The 19,785-nt window shown below is 33.8% G+C and overlaps 1 protein-coding gene across 1 annotated transcript in view; it reads left to right on the forward strand.

The window, feature by feature from the left end:
• Nucleotides 1-2,201: 2,201 nt before the first annotated feature.
• The window catches only part of DLC1 (DLC1 Rho GTPase activating protein), a 521,814-nt gene continuing 504,230 nt past the window's right edge, over nucleotides 2,202-19,785 (forward strand). The window contains exon 1 of the mRNA XM_078347425.1: nucleotides 2,202-2,284. The gene's annotated coding sequence lies outside the window, so the exon portion shown is untranslated. The remainder of the gene's footprint in view (nucleotides 2,285-19,785) is intronic.

Below are 19,785 nucleotides of genomic sequence, written 5' to 3' on the forward strand. Positions count from 1 at the left end.
GAAAGAGATATAAGTTAAGACCTGCAGGAAATTAGTGCTTCACGGTAAGTTTGGCATATTTTAAGGAAGAAAAAAGAGGGTTATTCAGATTTTATCAGAAACTTCTAAGAGATTATTTGAGGAAAGAAACCAGTTTGAATGCAGAGTATCTATTCTTATAACAAGGGTCATTAAGCCAATTGAATGGGTATAAGTGGAGATCAAGAAAAAATTGTCCATAGGGTGAATGCATTCGAGGATGGTAATAAACAATTAATCATGGTCAGTGTTAGAGATCTTCAAGCTTTAGCATTTTACATTACTTATGCTAATTAATACAGTTGTATAAGCCATTGTTTGAATAGACTGATACTTCTTTTCCATTAGATTAGACTGATACTTCTATCCATTAGATAGACTGATACTTCTATTCCATTAAATAAACTGATACTTCTATTCCATTGGAGCCTATAAAGCAAGGAAGAAAAGTAAAGCTTAAGCTAAATTAGTCATTAATTTAAAAAATATTTATTGAATACTATTCATCACAAAACCCTGTCCTGGGTGTTAAGGTAAATCAATAAATAAAGTCTCCTTTTTCATGGAGTTTCCATACTATCGGTGATATAAATAGTAAGCAAATAAACACTTAGATAAATAAATGCTGTGAAAACATGAAGTAAGAAGAGTGTGATAAAGAGGACACCTGTTATTTCTACAAGCAGTCAGTGAAGTTCTCACAGTTGAGCTGACATTTGAACAGCGATCTAAATGCAGAGAAAGCCACTCACAGAAGAGTATTTCAGGAGAGTAATCAGCAGGTCCAACTTTCTGAAGCAGGAGTGCCCTTGACAACCTTGAGGAATGGCAGGAGGATCCATGTGCCTGGAGTGCAGAGGGCATGAAGTTAAGTGGAGAGAGGAAAAAGTAAGTGTTTCGTTGTTGTTGTTGTTTGTTTTTTGAGATGGAGTTTCACTTCTGTTGCCCAAGCCAAAGTGCAATGGCACAATCTTGGCTCGCCGCAACCTCTGCCTCCTGGGTTCAAGTGATTCACCTACCTCAGCCTCCCAAGTAGCTAGGATTACAGGCATGTGCCACCATGCCCAGCTAATTTTGTATTTTTGGTAGAGACGGAGTTTCTCTGTGTTGGTCAGACTGGTCTTGAACTCCCGATCTCAGGTGATCCGCCCACCTCAGTGGCGGGATTACAGGCATGAGCCACCGCACCCAACCAAGGAAAAGTAATTGTTAAATTAGAGAGCTGGGGTGAGGAGCCAGCTATGGTAAGGAATTATAATTCTGTGTTAGGTTATTAGGGGATTTTTAAGATTACTTTTAGGATCGATCTTTTTGGAAGATTGGAAGAATGACATGAGCTGATGCGTGTTTTAATAGAATAATCCAGGCTGCCTTACATAGCATGGACTACAAAGCAATGGTGAAGAGGATGGGAGACCAATTAGGAGGATGAGCTGCAGATCTGTTATGCTAAGACAGTGGTGTTCATAGTTTTGCAGAGTTGTTGTATTCTAGATATACATTTAACACAGATTGATAGAATTGAGTGAGGAATGTGTCCAAACAAGGAAGGAAAAGTACTTAGAAGAAAAATATCCTTCTGGAAAATGTAAGTTTTAGACAGATAATCAAACCAAACTATCTGATTTGTAATATGGAGATGAGATGTATGAGTTTGTATACAATTTGGGGGAAAATACAATGGAGGGATAATCATAAGACGAAGAGATGTCTAATAGGTAACACTGTCTGTTCTGCATTCAATAAAGTGGCTCTGAACATACTGAGCTCCACTCCCATCATCCAGATTTTCAAGGCAGAGGTTCCATTATCCACCCTCATTCAGAGGACTTCTCTGTTTAATCTGGTAGGAGACTGTACTGGAACTTTTTCCAATTTTCATCCCAATTGGGGTAAAAATTAAAAGGAATATATACATGGTGGAAAAAATTAAAGCAATTAAAGATCAATCTTGTTTTCATGTAATCATTGTTTCAAAATATTCTTCATACCATAAACCTCAGTGAAATATATGTCAATTCCTTCCCTGAGGCATGAATACACCCACAGCTGATTGTAAACACAAAACTAGGGTCAACAAATGGAGAATGGTTTCATTGTCTGGAATCACATTCTCTGATTGGAAATAGTCCCTGGAGAATTCATTACTGAAGACAAGTCCCACCCCTTGAAATTGCTGCTGAGCTCACTCATGATTATCAGACAAGACATTGGCAGTGAGTTCATTTGTCTACTCTGCTTTAGAACAACACATGTGATTAACCAGGTAAAACTCTTTTTCTTCTCTTTTATATTTTGTATCATATATAACAATATACTATGTGCATTATTATATTAGCAGTTTGCATGTTAAAGTCTTTCTAAAAATATTGTCACAATATTTCATTCATGAAATGAAGTTAAGGAAGGAAAGAAAAATGTCTGTGACGAAATACACGTAAAAGAAGTTGAGAGGCTCAGTGTCACTGTCTAACATTGACTGAAACTATATTCATCCAAAAATATGTAATGCTTTCTCACAGCAATATGACATATTAGCAATGACTGATCATTGTAATGTTCTGTCACATAATTTTTTGGAAAGATGATTTCTACCACATAGTTCAAAGTGAAAATATTTGTTAAATTTAAAACAGATGATAATGTTTTGGGGTTTGTAATTTTACTTTTGTTTCTACCTCTATTATTTTATTAAATAATTTCAACACATCACAAAATTATCATTGCATTTTGGAATAATTTATGTATGTTTACAGATATGTTGATTAGAAAAAATAACATGTTTTTCTTATGAACTTTTGTATAGAATGTAATCAAAACCTACTAAGTATATCATTTACCTTTTCTGACAATTAGCTAATGTACCACAGAATCAAGCAATCCAAGAGAAACATATCACAAGGTTATATTCTCAAAGGGCATAGCTTTTTAAAAATTCAGAGCCGCTTAATCAACAAGGTTACAAATGTAATGATCAGTTGCCTTCCAGGTTGGGAGTTAATTGAATGAGCAGACAGCATGGCTTTCCTTACAGCAACCTATAACACTAATGGATAAGCTAATTTTTTCTTCCCTAAAGTAATTGCACAGTCATCTTTAATTTAAAATCACTTGCATTTACTCAGTTAGTTGTTTCCTAACAGGGTAAAGGTCTTGAACATTTATACTGGGGAGATTTAAATTGTCAGTATGATGTAGACAGCAAGGACATTTTAGAATAAGTAATTAAAATTTAATCTGCACCTTGTTTTGTTATGTTGAATACGTTATCTATTAGAGTTTGCAAGGAAGGTAATATTGGCAGAAAATTAATCTTATAAACCCTAATTTTAATATTATTACACTTCTGTTGATTCAAGGACTTCTGTTCCTATACCAGCTAGGAAATTCTAAATAAAATATTTTTAAAAATTAGTGATTCCCATTAATCAACTCTGTCTACATCAGTGAATTGTATGTAAGAATTTCCATTTTAATATTACCAAGACTCATAATGAATGATGATGTTAACATAAGGAATATTGTTAGAATACACTCAGAGTGAACTCATCATTAATCACAGTTAATGATGTCTAACATCGTGTTATTAGAAACACTACATAGAAATGGATGATGGTAAGACCCAGCATTACTAGTCTGTGTGATTTAAATGTTTTTATTTGCAGAAAAAGATAATATTCTAAATTTTATTAAGCAATACAGCATGTTTGTGAATAATTTATTTATATCTTGATTATTTTTGCCATATCAATAGTTGGGTTATCTAAGGTATTGGCCACCTAAAATCCTGAAGAAATTTTATTTTCTGATACCTAAAATAAGTTTTCAACCAAGAAGAAAGACCTGTCCCTTAAAATTCAATTATTTTATCACTACATGTTGAAAATTGAGGACAAATAGAAATATATTATCTGAAGATACTTTTATCTCAATAAATTCTTTATAAGTCGGAGGAAATAAAAAGTCTTCTCCTCAAAACCTTCACAGAATTGGAAAACACACAAAAAGCCAAAATGCTGGGAAATATGACTTTGAAAAAAATTATTTATTTTGCTTTAGTGACTTAGGAAAAAAAATTATCTTGCCATAACTTTTTAATACACACAAATAATTCTGAACATATAAAAATATACAGATCAGTATAGTGAACTTCCAGGTACTCAGGACTAAGTTTTGAAAATTAATACATACAGTCATTCTTGTTTCATACACAGACCCTTCAACTTGTCCTAATTTCTGTGTATTTTGAAGTAAATCCTAGACATCGTGTCAGTTTATCTGTATTTTAGTATTTACAAATAAATATTGCATACATCTCTAAAAGGTAAGCTCTCTTCTTTAAAATATTGGGATGCCATGATCACAGTTTAAAAAATAAATATCCTTAATGTCATAAAAAATAAGTAGATAACCATTTTATAGTTTCCTATGTGTCTTTTTTGGCATTTCTTTAAATTGGCATCCAAATAAGGACTACCCATGGCAGTTGATTGAATCTTTATTTTAAGATTCTTTTAGTCTAAAAGTTCTTTCATCTCTTCTCCTTTGCCCTTCATTGAAATAACCTGAATTTTTGTCTTATACACTTTTTCTTTCTGGGTTTTGCTGATTACAATACCATGGTGTTCCTCCAATTTCCCTGTTTTTGTAAACTGCTATTTGAGGCTAGAGAATTGCTCAAATTCAGGTTTTATTTTTGGCTGGGTACTTTATAGCTGGCCTTGGTCTCTTCCATCAGGAGGCACTTAACATGTAGTTGTTTGCCTTTTTGTGATGTTGGTAGCCATTGGAGCTCAGTGCCATATATTTTAATTGGAAATGTGAAAGCATAGGGTTAATTCTGAAAAATAGTGGACATATTGAAAGAACTTAAGAAAAATGATCCAAAATGAAATATAAATATCATATCTGGGTTAAATAGCTAGCAAAATTACCAAAGCAGGGTTTTTTTTGTTGTTGTTGTTATATATGACCATATTTTCTAGAATTTGATATTATATATAGTAAAAATTAAGTGTCTTGGGGGTTTTAGAAAATGCAACTCCAGTTGTGTCCCCACCTCCTCACCTCTTTCTTCTATTTCTCTCTCTCTCTGTGTGTGTGTGTGTGTGTGTGTGTGTGTGTGTGTGTGTATTATCCTGGCTCTTTACTGGACTCTGACAAGTTAGCCAAGTTACCATCTCATATCCCAGCTTCATATTATTAGTCTAATTACTCTAACAAGCTCTTTCCTATGAATAGTAATGTGATGATAGCAATGATGCTTCCAGAAATAAAAACTAATGCACACAGTCTGAAAAATCCTTTTGGTAACATTTCTAACAATCCAGAAAATATGGCTTGCATGCTGAAATACTGGCATTTCCTTAGAAGTTCTATTATTTATGGGACCAAATGTGTAGACTACTTTAAATCACAGTTTTCTCAGACAGGACCCTATGCACTAAAATATAAGATAGCATCTGTTTATTGGAAGACTGGAATTTGAGCTCAAGAGCTAGTCAGAAATCTGATTATGGAAACTAAACTATCACAAGACAAGAATTAGAGAAAGGTTAACTTATTAGTGAGCTGACTGGGCATTATTATATTAGAACTGCTTGACACTGCCACACCTAGAATAATATTAAAGGGGACAAAGGTATGTCTTTGGGAGGGCTTTATATGACTTTAAGAGATTGGATCAAAGTAGATACCCATTTTTTAAATGTTTATAAGACCCCAAATAAATGAATATGCATATGTTAAGAAGTACTGAATAAACAAAGAATAAAATATAAAATAAATTGGGAAAATACCCATGATTTTGTAAAATGAGTATCACATATAAAATGAGTATGCCAAGCAGTAGTTAAATGACTCTACATTATAAATAGGCAAATATATACAATTAAATGCTCTGATCAGTTATGCTAATAAATCTATATTTATAAATTTCTGAAAATAAAACTAATAAGAAGGAATTTTACTGTAGATAAGGTTTATAAAAATCCCATTGCTTTATGCTAAAAAAGACTTACTTAAAAAATTCTTCAAATACTAAGATTTTGAAAGGTATCAACATTAAAAAAGAAAATATTTGTAATTAGAAAGAAAACAGTCATGTACAGGAGTGCTATGGTATATTTTTACATTGCCACTTCTTTAAAATTTCAATGGCATCTGTACTACATTGTGATTTGGGTGAAGATGACTGCTGGAGAATCATGCTAGTAACTGACAGAAAATGCAAAATGTCTTTGATGTTGTATTATTTTACAGTTTCCTTGGACACTCTTCAGTTGTAGCTAATATTCTGGGGTCCAAATAACATGAATAATCATACATTTCTTTTAATGGAAATAACTAAAATAACAGCCTCACTGAGAAATTTTAATTACCTCAGGTCCTAATTTCCCCTAAGTATTCATTAATTTGTTTCTTCTTACTTAATGTTTCCATCATTAAATTCTATACAGTCGGTGCCTTGAGATAATTTATAAGTTAAACAAAAGGCTATATGAGAAACAGGTATGTCTCTTCACAGTGCACTTGCTTAAATCAAGATTCACAAAGAAGTACTTGAGAATTACATAATTTTGGGCCCCTTATACTTATACTTTTTGGTACAACTCCTAAAAGAAGGGAACCATGTTTTCTATTGCTTTCTAATGACATCGTTGAGGGTTATTGAGATACCTTCATTCACATCAACTTCTCCACTAATGAAAGTAAGTAGTGCTTCCGAATTCAGGCAAGGCTAATTTGATCATGTGAAGATGGTGAAGATGCTAAACCTGAATGATATTGTTCAATAGGTCCATACCTCATAATAAGTGATACATACATAGTTAGTTTGAGATTTTTTTTCCTTCTCAACTTTACATTTTAGTTATCATATAAAATTTTTTTTTCATAGTCAAGTTTATTACGTGGTTCACTATAAATGTAGTGGGATCATGAAAATTTCAGTGTTTCCAAAGATTCTTCAAATCCATGTTTTTATATAAACAACAAATTGGCTTTTTTATTAGATTAAAATAGAGAGAAAATAGATGTAAAGTCTGAGAGCATCTTTTTAATAAAATACTTCATGATAATCTGTACCTCCACTGATATTACTGCTACTCATACAAGTTGGGGATTCCTATTAGCAGAAGGAAGTCACTGTCAAGTTTCAAAGTGGCCTGGCACATATGTTAATTTTCTGCTACCTCTATAAATAGTGACATCCTGTGCCCTGCCTGGATATTCCAGAAAGGTTCTGATTTTCAGAGGGCTATTGTATTCATGTGTGTCTGATCTTGTGGCTTGGCTTTGTAATAAAAAAATATAATACAATTTTTATAATTTTTTTCCTTTTTTAAGAATTGCCTTGGTTACTAAAGAAACTTTGCATTTCCCTATTTAGAATCTAATTGTCCATTCCACAACAAAAAGAGGTTTATATATACATTTGGATAGAGTTGACACTATTACAAAATTCAGTCTTCCAATCCATATGCAAGATATATATGGACATTTATTTAGATGGGTTAATGTCTCTGATTGTTTTATAATTTTCTTGATAAATGACTTCTCCAACTTTCATAGTTTATTTTTAGATTCTTGGTTTGTTCTTTGTTCATGTCTTCTTCATTAGGATTTGGTAATAAACATAAAAGAAATTAGGACACTCTCTTTTTATTCATCTGGAATATTTTAAATAACACAAAAATGTTTGAAAGAATCACTTCATCCTAACATCCATTTTAATGATGAATCATTCATTAAAAATGTCCCATAGATATTGATTTGTACAGGTTTTCTTCCTTTATTAAAATAACATTTAGTAATTTATTATTGTTCTATGGCACATGCCTTTAATCTGAATGTACATTATTGACATAAGGCCAGTACAATTATCTTTATAATTCTTTAATATCTTCTATTATTATGAATATATTTGCTTTGTAAATTCTAAAATTATGGTTTTTTCTTCCCTTTGTCTTGCTCACACATGTAAGAGGTATGTTTTTATTCTGTGTCTTTCCATATAAGCAGAATTTCTTTCAATCAGAATGCTTGTTTGTTTTACAGTTTATAATTTTCAGATTTTATCTGTTTTAACGAACTTCTGCTACTTACTTTTGCCTCTTTTTTGGTACCTTAGTTAAATGTTTAATTTATTTATTTTCAATTACATTTTAGTTAGAGAAACAATTAATGTCATTATTTTTCTCAGAGTATAACTATAGACATAGGTTATTTTAAATGTTATATTATATATACAATTTCATTTTTATTCAGAATAATGAAAATATTAGTTTTGCAATTGTAACATGTCTCAACAGCCAAAAAAGTTTTAAAATTATTTTTCAGAATTTTAGTTCATTCACGGAATGAGGCAAAGTTGACGTAACAATATGTACTAGAGAGTTGACTTGGGGTTGATTTGTCACATTCTAAGGCCAATGCATAAATTGATTAATTAAATACTAATTATTAAAGCAAAGTAACAAAAGTAATAATTCAACGATACTACTATATTAAGTTATTTAAGAAAAAAAGTACATGCAAAGTAAATGTGTTAGTCAGATTATGGATTGAAATAACAGTTAAAAAGGATGATAACCCTTTTGAGGTAATTTTACCATATTTTCAAGTTTATAAGAGTAATAGATTATTAAACTCATAGATTATTTTAAAAGGGACATAAAGAATCATTTATCCATCACTCCAGTATTTATCCAAGAAACTCTTTCCTCAAAGCAAATATTTGTTGACTATGTAAACAATGAAACTGACAATGCCTCATCTTTTGTCTAAGTGATCCCAGCAAAGACAGGTAGAGACACGCTTGTTCTATTCCCTCCCCGTCCCAGCTTCTCAGCACGGGGCAACCCTAGAAGTCTCTGACTAGCAGCAAGCACTGAATTCTACTCTTACATATTTACAAAAATGAGAAAAAATAAGAGAGAGATGGTGAAATTTTAGTTACATCTCATTTTTATACTCTTCAAAAATATTTTTTATTTTATATTTTAATAATTTTAATTGTTTATAAAGATTTGTACTATGAATTCAAAATCTCTAGAAGATGAACTTCTCTGCTGGATGAGAAAATTGAAGCCTAGTGGCGTTTACTTAGAAACAGGGCAGACCACTACCAGTGGTGGAGCAAAATTAGTAATCACACTCTTGATACCAATTTTATTTTCTGTGTAAACTTCTTCAATCCCAATAATTTATTCACATCTGCATTCCATACAAAGGTGACTAAATTTAGTGGTTGCATGAATCCCTTATTCTATATATAACACAATTTCAAATCTTCCACGTGGCAATTCAAATTAAAAATAGATCATGATGTGTCTATAAGTTTGTTTGTTACTCAGTCCTTCTGTGCAATTACAAAATGTATTTTGAGTAGGGATTTGCAAGAGTGAGATGTTGACCTTTAATAAAAATATATTCAGAAAATTTCACATTTTCTGTATCACAATATCATCTGTTATTATGGACTGGTCAGTGCCTTTCATGTTTGTACATCCTGTAATAACATTTAAGCATTTATCCTCCATGATACACACACACACTACAATGTAAAACACACTATGATCTTTTTTTTTTTTTTCTGAGATGGAGTTTCACTCTTGTTACCCAGGCTAGAGTGCAATGGTGCGATCTCGGCTCACCGCAACCTCCGCCTCCTGGGTTCAGGCAATTCTTCTGCCTCAGCCTCCTGAGTAGCTGGGATTACAGGCACACGCCACCATGCCCAGCTAATTTTTGTACTTTTAGTAGAGACAGGGTTTCACCATGTTGATCAGGATGGTCTCGATCTCTTGACCTTGTGATCCACCCGCCTTGGCCTCCCAAAGTGCTGGGATTACAGGCGTGAGCCACCGCGCCCGGCCCACACTATGCTCTTTATCCTATTGTAATTATACAAAATAATACTTGCTAGCTTTAATTTAAATCAAAAGGGCAAAATACCCAAAGTTACCATTATAATGAGAAACATAGCTCAAGAAACAAGATGGTGTTTCAGGCTACTTTTTTGGTGGTAGTTTTAAAATGCTATGAGAACTAACTCAAGTGGCCAAAGTAGCAGACTGAACAGAGGTGAACTGTCATAGGAAATGGGGGAAGCAATATGGATCATGTCTTATGAAGGCCTAATTGTGTTTTCTGTCATTCTTCTACTTTCAAAATTGTCCAAAGTCAGTTACAATAAAATGTGAGGTATAAGCTTAAAAATCCATCCATCTTTCATTTATTTTACAAATTAAATGTGGACATTCTGATTCTGAATATTACAATTATATCAATAAATTTGATAAGAAGTTTGGCTCCAGTAGTGTAAATTTATGGCCAGTAAAAGTTCAAGTGGATATACTGAGATGAAAAATATGAATTTTCTTACCCTTGCTGTATTCTTTTAAATGAAAGAACAAGATGACACCAGAAAGTCAATCTCTCTTTCCAACAAACATTGATAAAACATGAGAGTGTGTGTACATCACAAGAATTTAGAGTCTAGAGTTCTGAAAGCAATGTGATCCACACCCCACAGCCATTTAATAATATAGAACAAGTGTATGATTCTAAAATAATTACCTCTATCAAAATTTAATTATTAAGACATTAACTATGAAAAGTGTTTGCTAAAAAGAATTTCTTGAATTTCAACTTCTTAGCTCAACCCAGATTTGTATGAAGTGTTAAAGTGATTATTTTTAGGCCCATTAAGCCAGGGTTTTAGATGGAGCCTAGAGGTTCCTAGGAAAATTTACAAAGTACAGAACTTTCATTTGAAAGACTCCCAAATTTATCTCAATAAGCATATCCATTCTCCTTTCTGCCTCCTTTCTGAGCTCACATGCTTTCATTCAAAGCAAAAGTACTCTTAAAAAAAAAGTACTGTTACTCTGCTAAACTACTTAAGAGTTAAAGCATTATCTTTTCCATGAAAGCATCAGTTACCTTTAAGAAAGGCCTCTAAGGAATCTGATTTTCAAAATTCATAAAAAGGATTAGAAAAGTTCCACAGATCCTCTATGGAAGAACCTAAAATAAGACACTTGAAGCTGAAGGCTGTTTCTTCAAGACGTTTAGAATCACAGAACTGAGGGGCTCTGCCAAGAAAAGCTATTTTTCCCTCCTTAAACGGTCTCCAACCTCACTGTCCTACTAATTCCTCCCAGAAGACAGTATAATAATGAAACAGAAAGCCATTTTTAAAGGTTCCAAACATCCTCCTACAAAGAACAAAGTTTTGTGCTGAGACAGGCACCCCACAATTGACTATAAGATGTACCCTTGACATTAATTTATTTAGCATTTTAACTCTCTCTACCTCACTTTTATCATTTTTCATTTCAAAAGAACAAATCCAACTGAAACTTATTTAGTTTAAAACTTATTTAATTTATGGAATTATTTAATTTATCTTATAAACATGTAGAAGATATGTGTGTGTGTGTGTGTGTGTGTGTGTGTGTGTTTGTGATGATTGCATATATAAAAGGAGGAGATTTCCTAATATGTTATTTTACATAGATTGCTTTTGTGTGATATATTTAGAAATGAAAATTCCAATGTGGTAATACACAATTATCATAGAATGCCTACAAGATTTATTGAAAACATTTTATTTAGGTTGATAACATTTGTGAGTCTACAAGAAAAATAATGTACTGTTCTATTTAAAGATGTTCTTTAAGATAATGCAATGCAATAAACTATGGGCAATTTTTGGCATTGTGTTAAAAATACATATTTTCACAATTAGTAATCGTTCTTTATTTAAGAGAAGGTTTATGTTTAAATATGTATCTCTAGTAGTTACCAGCATATCTTTCACCCAGATTTCTTTAACTCAACAAGAGTCAAAGCTGTTCAACAAATTCAGCATTTGCTTCTTACTTTTTCCCTTAATCATAAAGACCTCAGGATTAAAGATAAATGTTAACATTTATCTGGTATTTATCTTATTAATGGCTAAGATATTCAAAATGCCACATGTAGGACACATTGTCAAGTTTATTTTTATTCAAAATTCTGAACACAAATCACTTTTAAATACTTAAAGATATATAATTCCTCTTTGTATAATTATTATTTCCATCAAGCAAAGATGCTATATTCACTGATGTTGGTCAGATAGTTCACATATTTTTACAAAAATGAACATATTTATAATTGCATAGTCAGGAGAATTATCACCTGACATCTGAAACACTACTGTCTTTCAACAAGAATATCCTTGTGATTTTTATTGGCAAAAAAAAAAAAAGTTAAATGTGCCTTTCATTTGGGAAAGGGGTGAGGGCCATGATGCCATTATTTTTAGTGATCTTAATGCTTGTGACTATAGCAGAACGATAATAATTTCATGTAAGTGATCATTGGTTATTACATTCAGATTCTCTGGCGATCTGAAGAGAAAAATGTTGTCTGTGATCCAGGTTATTCCACTTTTTTTTTTCTTCAAAATAAGTAAAGAAATCTACACAGAAATATATTAAAACTCACAAGAAAATAGGAATCAAAGATTGAGAGTCAATCTGTAGTCACACTGAACATGAACTTCCACAAACTTCAAAACCTGAAGGGATGGTGAAATAAATTGTTAACTTATACATGTTTTGCATGAAACTAAAAATAAAATAAAAGAATCTTGAAATTAGGTCATTGCTTCTAACTTGTTTGAAAAAAACCTCTGCAGCAATCTCCACATTGTAAGTATGGGTTTTAAAGGTGTTCGGTTGCTCTGCCTATGGAGTAGCCATTCTTTTGTTTCTTTACTTCTCTAATAAACTTGCTTTCACTTAGAAAAAGAAGAAAGATTGCCAGCATATTGTCTTGAAAAAACAGTAAAGTCAGAAAGTTTAGAAGGAAAATAAATGTAAAATGCACAATGAAAATGAAAATTTCTGACATGAAGGAGAAGACTTATGCAGCAAATCGAAGAACTGATATAAAGCCCAGACTTGTGGTATTGTCTCAGAGTGCAGAGAAAGGCAAAGGGATGAAGGTAATGTAGGAGAAACTGGTAAAATTAGGATAGATAGTAGTAATGGAAGCTAGGAATTACGTTGTCTATGAAAAATCAATCACAACAATGGCCACAGAAACAACAATTACAGAACTGATACAGAGCTAAGTAGGCGGCATTGAAATGTCTTTCATTGTCTCAGGCAAAATCAGTAAAAAAGCCTATACTTCAGAAGGTCATGAGGTTTTATGTTTGTTGAAATCAGACAGTCTTATATTTGTTTATTTTTGTTCAGATTTTATCATTATCATATTAAAAAAAGGATCTTTTTTCCTTCTTTTGAGACCAGGTCTCATTCTGTCACCCAGGCTGGAGTGCAGTTACATGATCAAGGCTCACTGCAGCCTCAACTTCCTGGACTCAAGCAATCCTCCCACCTCAGCCCCCAGAATAGCTAGGACCACAGGCATGCACCACCATGTCCAGCTAACTTCTAGTATTTTGGTAAAGACAAGGTCTCACTATGTTGCCAAGTCTGGTCTTGAGAGGATCTTTGCATTAGTATTTTATTTCCATTTTCTTGGCCTGTGCTGTCACAGTATTCTGACTTTACCTTGGTGTTCAACAATGCAGCCATCATGAGAACACCCACATAGATGAAGTCTTTGGCCACACCACCTCAAGGATGTGTGAAATTGATTTCCTAATTTCTTAATTACTTTTTACTGTTTCACTTCTGAGTGTAACTAATAACCATATGTCTTCCATTTTCAAAATATGTTTTTAAATCAGGTTGTTTCCATAGTAATCCACTTTCAAGTACCAATTTTGTATGAATCAGGTGGGGCTCCATTGCACTCTAATAATGAACAACCTCTTAAGCTAAGTGACTCAATACAATGTTTATTTGTCATTCAAGGAACACATCTCTTCACTCTTCCAAATTGGCCTGTCTTTGGCATTCAGGCTATCTAGAACTGGCAGGTTGCTGAGTGTGAGTTGGTAAAGAGTGAATTGAATCTTAAGTTTTCATCTGGAAATAACACATATCACTTCCACTCAGCATTTCACGGATCAATGCAAATTGAATGGTAACACTCAGCTGCAGTGGAGCAAAGACTTGGAATCCTACTTTGTGTCCAGAACTGGAAATATTTGATGGACAGAACCAATGACTACCACATATTCCCAGTGGAACTAAAGCAATTAATTTTTTGATGCTCCTAAAATTGATGTGCTGGTAAAGAAACCAAAGGATCCAGGTATTTGGAATTAGGGATGCCAGATTCCCTCTCTAAAACACTTCCTTTTGGCCTGCTGCTAACAAAATGGGTAACGGCTCTCATTAGAATTCACAACCAGAACGTAGATTGGGTGGGGTGAGGTGAGGAGTACTGCAGTGCAGTCAGAAGGAATTTGAACAGCCTCGCTACCTCAGACTGTGTCTTATTCATATGCTAAAGCTAAACTCCTTAAACAGAAACCAGAAAAATCGCACTCAGCCTTGGAAATATTTGGAAGAAAAAAGGGATGAGGGATATCAGGGTGTGACACTGTTTGAAGAGCATGACTCAGTAAGATTTCTGGGATTAATTATAAGTAATAGAATCAAATAGAATAATTGGGAAGCTAATGTGGCAAAATGTGATTAACAGAGATAAATCATTCCTTAGCCACAAAACAAAACAAAATCCTAGGGCTCTAAAAACTGCACCAGAAAGAAACTGTTGGCTTGGGCAGTAGTGTCCTCTGCTGAACACTGCTGCCATTGCCTCCCCTAGGGGCTGGGCTCAGAATACCGAACGCTGGAAATCCTCTTAGTGGGGAAACCTTGGCAGACACCAGATTAGGTAACCAAGACTTACTCTAAAGTTTCCACAAATGGCTGCTAAGTTACCAAAATGCATTTTGAATGAGCTAAAGAGCTAAAGTGTTTTTAAAAAGGAATTTGTAAAATATAAGTAAATTGGTCAATGTTAGGTTTTGGGTATACAGGAACACATAAAGCAAAAAGTAAATTAATAAGCTATATAAAACATTAAAAGAACAATAGGTTTGCTACAAAAAATAGAAATATAAAATATAAATGAAACAAAAAACAAATATAAAAATATAAATGAATCAAAAGATAAAACATTACAACACAGAGGCTATGTCACTGATGTATGGCAAGATCTTGTAGTTCGATAAAAAGTCAAATATCTCACTAGAAAAAATAAGGAAAAGAGGCAGAATACTTGAATAGAAAATTTCTAGAAGACATTCTAAAAGTCAATAAATATAAGACCTTTTACCCAATAAAGCTGATCTTCTTGCTCACGTCCCTTGCTCTGTTTAAATTCCAAATGCTGGACTGCCCTGGGGTCCTATGTTTGAACTTTTTCTTTATCTGCATGTTTTCCCTAGGACCTCACCCCATTCCAAGGCTTCAATCATATGTCAGTGAATCCATATCTGATTGCAACCTCCAAACTTCAGATATTTATAACCAAGTGCTGATTTTAGATCTCCACGAGATTATCCAAAAGTACACTGAACTTGATGAGGTCAAACAAAACCATAGGTTTCTCTCCCCATTCCCTACATCTAATCTTTGTTTCATTTCATTCATCTCAGTGTATTTCAACACAACTTGTTCCAAGTTGTTGAAGTCAAAATGTGTTTATCACTGTGGATCCACTTTCTCTCAAATTTCATATCTGATATATCTATGAATTCTATCAGCATTCCATATATAACTGGTCAGAAAGGAGGAACAGAACAGTTCACCAAATAAGAAATGTGCAAATAGCTAATCAACATGAAAAAAATCCTCAAGGTCATACAATAAAATAATTGCAAATTAAAGATGGTTCTCTATGATGTCATAGCTGAATTTTCAGTGGATTCTGCATTGCAAAATGAACTCAACACACGCCAACCTGAATGTCACGTTTAGAGAGCACGTGTTATCTATCAACAAAGTGCCTATCTCAAAGCTGTCAGAAAGGTCTACTAGAATTTTCTCAGAAGAAACGAAGAGTCACTGCGACTTGCTATTTTAACAGCAAATGTTCCTTTAGTTTTTGCAAACATTCTTAGAAAGATGATATTTTGTTTTTTGTTTTTCTATTAGCATTTTCAATAATTGTATGAAATACAAAGATCTTAATTCTACTATAACATTGCAGCATACATAAGCATGTCTGGGCTAAGAATGGTTAAGTTGTATAAACTGACAACAGCCTGTTGTTTGGACAGATGAAGGATAACCTAATGAAGAATATGGATCATGTGGTTAAAACACAAAGAAACACTTGGCAAGAACTGGCTTTGGTATTTGACTTCTCACTGTGCACTAGCAACCCATAATTATTATCAGATTCTGTTTTATGTTGAGTGGATGTGGTCCAGAACTGTGAAAAATATCTTCTCTTATAGGAATGTGAGGGCAATCTGACTCCATCTATCATCCGTTTGACTTCCTTGGGGTAATCTAGCTTGTTAAACAGGTGACCCTCTTTCTCCTCACTTATCCCAAAACTATGTGCTTTGTTACAAAACAAAAGAACTCCCCTAAACATAGAGCAAAGGAGTAGCCATGACCTCACCCAGCCCCCATACTTCTCCTAGTACAATAAATATCACTTAGCCATGCATCCCAAGTCTGTATCTTTAGTTTTTGAGAAAGCAGCTGCTGAGATAGTCAAGTAGTAATAATTTTAAATTGTCTTATATTGAGCCAAAAGTTTGAGGTAAATTGTACCAAGATTTTTATTTGAACTTTCATTTAAGATTATTTTCTGTCACTTTTATGGAATATACTTTAATTTTATTGCTTTATTATCCAGTAAAATTGGGAGTTTTAAATACACTCTACCCCCAGGCTATAATTCTTGCAGCGGAATGACTTTATATTCAATGTTGGATGAGTATGGCAATGATAATATTCTGCTGCCTCCTAAGTTTTTATCTGTGCCTCTGCTCCCTTTCTCTGGCTCTCAACTATTGTGGAATGAATATATTCACCTAAATGTCACACACCAAATTCAAAATAATGACTTCCTCTTCATTCTGACAAATCTCTTCTTTTACTGGATTCTCTCTCTTTGGCAATATACCCAGTAGGCTAAGGTAGGTACCATGCTTCCTACCATTTTCTCTCTTCTAATCAACTGAGCACCAAGGTTTTTTAACCCCATTCTTTTTCCATTTTTCATCTATTTTCTCTGCCATGATGTAATTTCAGGCCCTCAAAAGTAATCAGTTGAGCTACAACCATGAAATTTGTAGATTGTACTTGTATTTGGAAGAACTGGGATTGGAACTGAAGATGGGTTCTTAACCTGTGGTGTAAGTTGAATGGGAGTAATGTTATCCAAGAAGTTTTAAATGTTTAACTTAGACTTTTCATGTAGAATGTGTTGCTGTAAAATCACACTGCCATGAGGGGAAGGTGAGAAAGTTACAGTAACTGGGGCATGACATAAGGGACACATTTAGGGAAAAGTGTGAATCTGAGAGTAGTGTACTGATAGAAACTTGAAAGAGTGATTAGCACATTATTTTAGCCCTCTCATTGCTCTATTCAAATATCAACATATAATAAAAGACTTCATTTTTACTTCCCCGGTAAATAGAACTCATGGATTAAAGAGCCAATATTGTAGTTAATGACATTGCCATATATACATATATACAGAGAGAGAGAGAGAGAGAGAGAGAGAGAGAGAGAGAGAGAGAGAGAGAGAATGTGTCACATTTGTGCTGTTCAAAGGTTTATTTTTATGTTTGAAAAACACACCAGTGGTTTGGATTCTATAAAGCTCTTCAAACAAAAAGAGAATCGTACATGTAATGCATGTCTCCTCTACATTTATCATTTTGTCCAACAGAGGTTTGTTTGGAAAATGTCTGTGATATCCAAAAACAAAGTTCCAGATGGAAGAGGTGAAAATAGACATACGTTCCAGATGTTTTTAATCCCTCTATTTTTTTTTTTTTTTTTGGCTATGGTTACACTGAAAGCACACCCTTTAGAAGACAGAATAATCACTCTCTTAAAATGTGAGGGGTTCATCTAATGACCACTCACAAAATTTTCTCTCTTCTAATAAAATTTGCATCTGTGCATGTACAAGCTTGTGGTGTACATGTGTGGGTATGCATATGCATGTGTGTGTGTGTGTGTGTGTGTGTGTGTGTGTGGTGTGTAAACTATTTTCCCAAGTACAGCTTCTCTTATAGGTGAAATAGCAACCCAGATATATTTCCAACTCCCTACTAGACATGTATTGCATAAAACCCTAAGTTTAAAAAATTCCTCGATCTCCATGTATTATTATATTGAGGCACCTGATACAGGGCCTTACTTAGTTGTCGAAGATTTCTGGTATTTTAGCATGATGAAAACTAGGTAGAGTATGTCTTAGAGAATGCCACCATAACAAGTCTTGCTTGAATACTATCTACAGGCACTTCAAACTCAATTATCCTTGTGGGGATGGAACTGTTCTGTAACTTGACTGGATTGATGTCCACATTCTGGTTGTGATGTTGTACCATATAGATTTGCAAGACAATGCCTTTCAAGAAACTAGGTAAGGGCACAGGGAGTCTCTCTGTATCATTTCTTACGAGACATCTTTGACTCTTCCCTACTCCCCTCCACCATTCAATCAGTCATCAAGCCCTACTGATTTAAATAAATGTATTGTCCTACTGACAATAAATGCATGTTGTTTTGACACTCAGTTGGTAACACTTTATTACTACAACCCTAGCAAACTAATGCAGCCTTACAAATCACAAAGTACAATTTAACCTCATAGGATTCCTACCCTATGGTTTGCTCTATAGCCATATATCTGCTTTTAATTTATTCATTTTTTTAAATATTTTTAAATTTTTTATAGAGATAAGGGTCTTGCTATGTTTCCTAGGCTGGTCTCAAACTTCTAGCCTCAAGCAATCCTTTGGCCTCAGCCTCTCAAAGAGGGGCTGGGATTACAGGTGTAAGCCATCATGCCAGGCTTATTTTTTTATTCTTTACACTCCAAACACACATCCATGAAGACTTTGCTCGGGGGTCATCTTGTCTTGAATAAATTCTCCTGTACCTTCCAAGATCTCTGATTATATGCAGAATATTTTTGTTACTATACTCACCACATTGTATGACACATATCTGTTAAATATATTTGCAATCTAAGAAGATGCTAAGTTCATTGAAGCCAGTGCCATGTCTTAGTCCTTAAATTCCTAGTGTTTCTAGTTCCAGGAGTTCCTCAATAATATCTTTATTGAGTGAATAAGTGAATTATTTTACAGAGTGTACTGCATAGTTTGCGTACACCAAAATGCAGAAGCTAAAATGTGATTACAGATGCAAGAGATTTATTAAGAGGGGAGAAAAATAATAGAAGGTGGGGAAAGGCTTCAGATTGCAATGTGGTTTTGAAACCTATTTCAGGAGAAAGAAAAGGGAGGGTTGTGTAGGAAGAGCTTTGTGTGTGCACAGTTCCAAAACAGCTTCTGTTGAACCAGTAAAAAGTTTTTGAGCCACAGTTGCCCTTTGGAAGATTCCCACATCACATCTGAATGTGCCTACCTTTGCACTCCAGCTAAGTTATGGTATAAATACCTGCAATAATTGCAATTCTCTCATCAGGAATCTTGCACCCACAAAGCATAACTTCTACCAGCTTGAAGGGGAAATCTTTGTTCCATGTTTTGCGATGTGTTTTCATTGTCTCAATTTGTGACAATAATTCAGGAAATTTTACAATGTCCCAGTTTCAAGGTAATTTCACTGGGGTAAAAAATAA

The sequence above is a fragment of the Callithrix jacchus genome, chromosome 13 (genome assembly GCF_049354715.1).
Source record: "Callithrix jacchus isolate 240 chromosome 13, calJac240_pri, whole genome shotgun sequence".
NCBI lineage: Eukaryota > Metazoa > Chordata > Mammalia > Primates > Cebidae > Callithrix > Callithrix jacchus.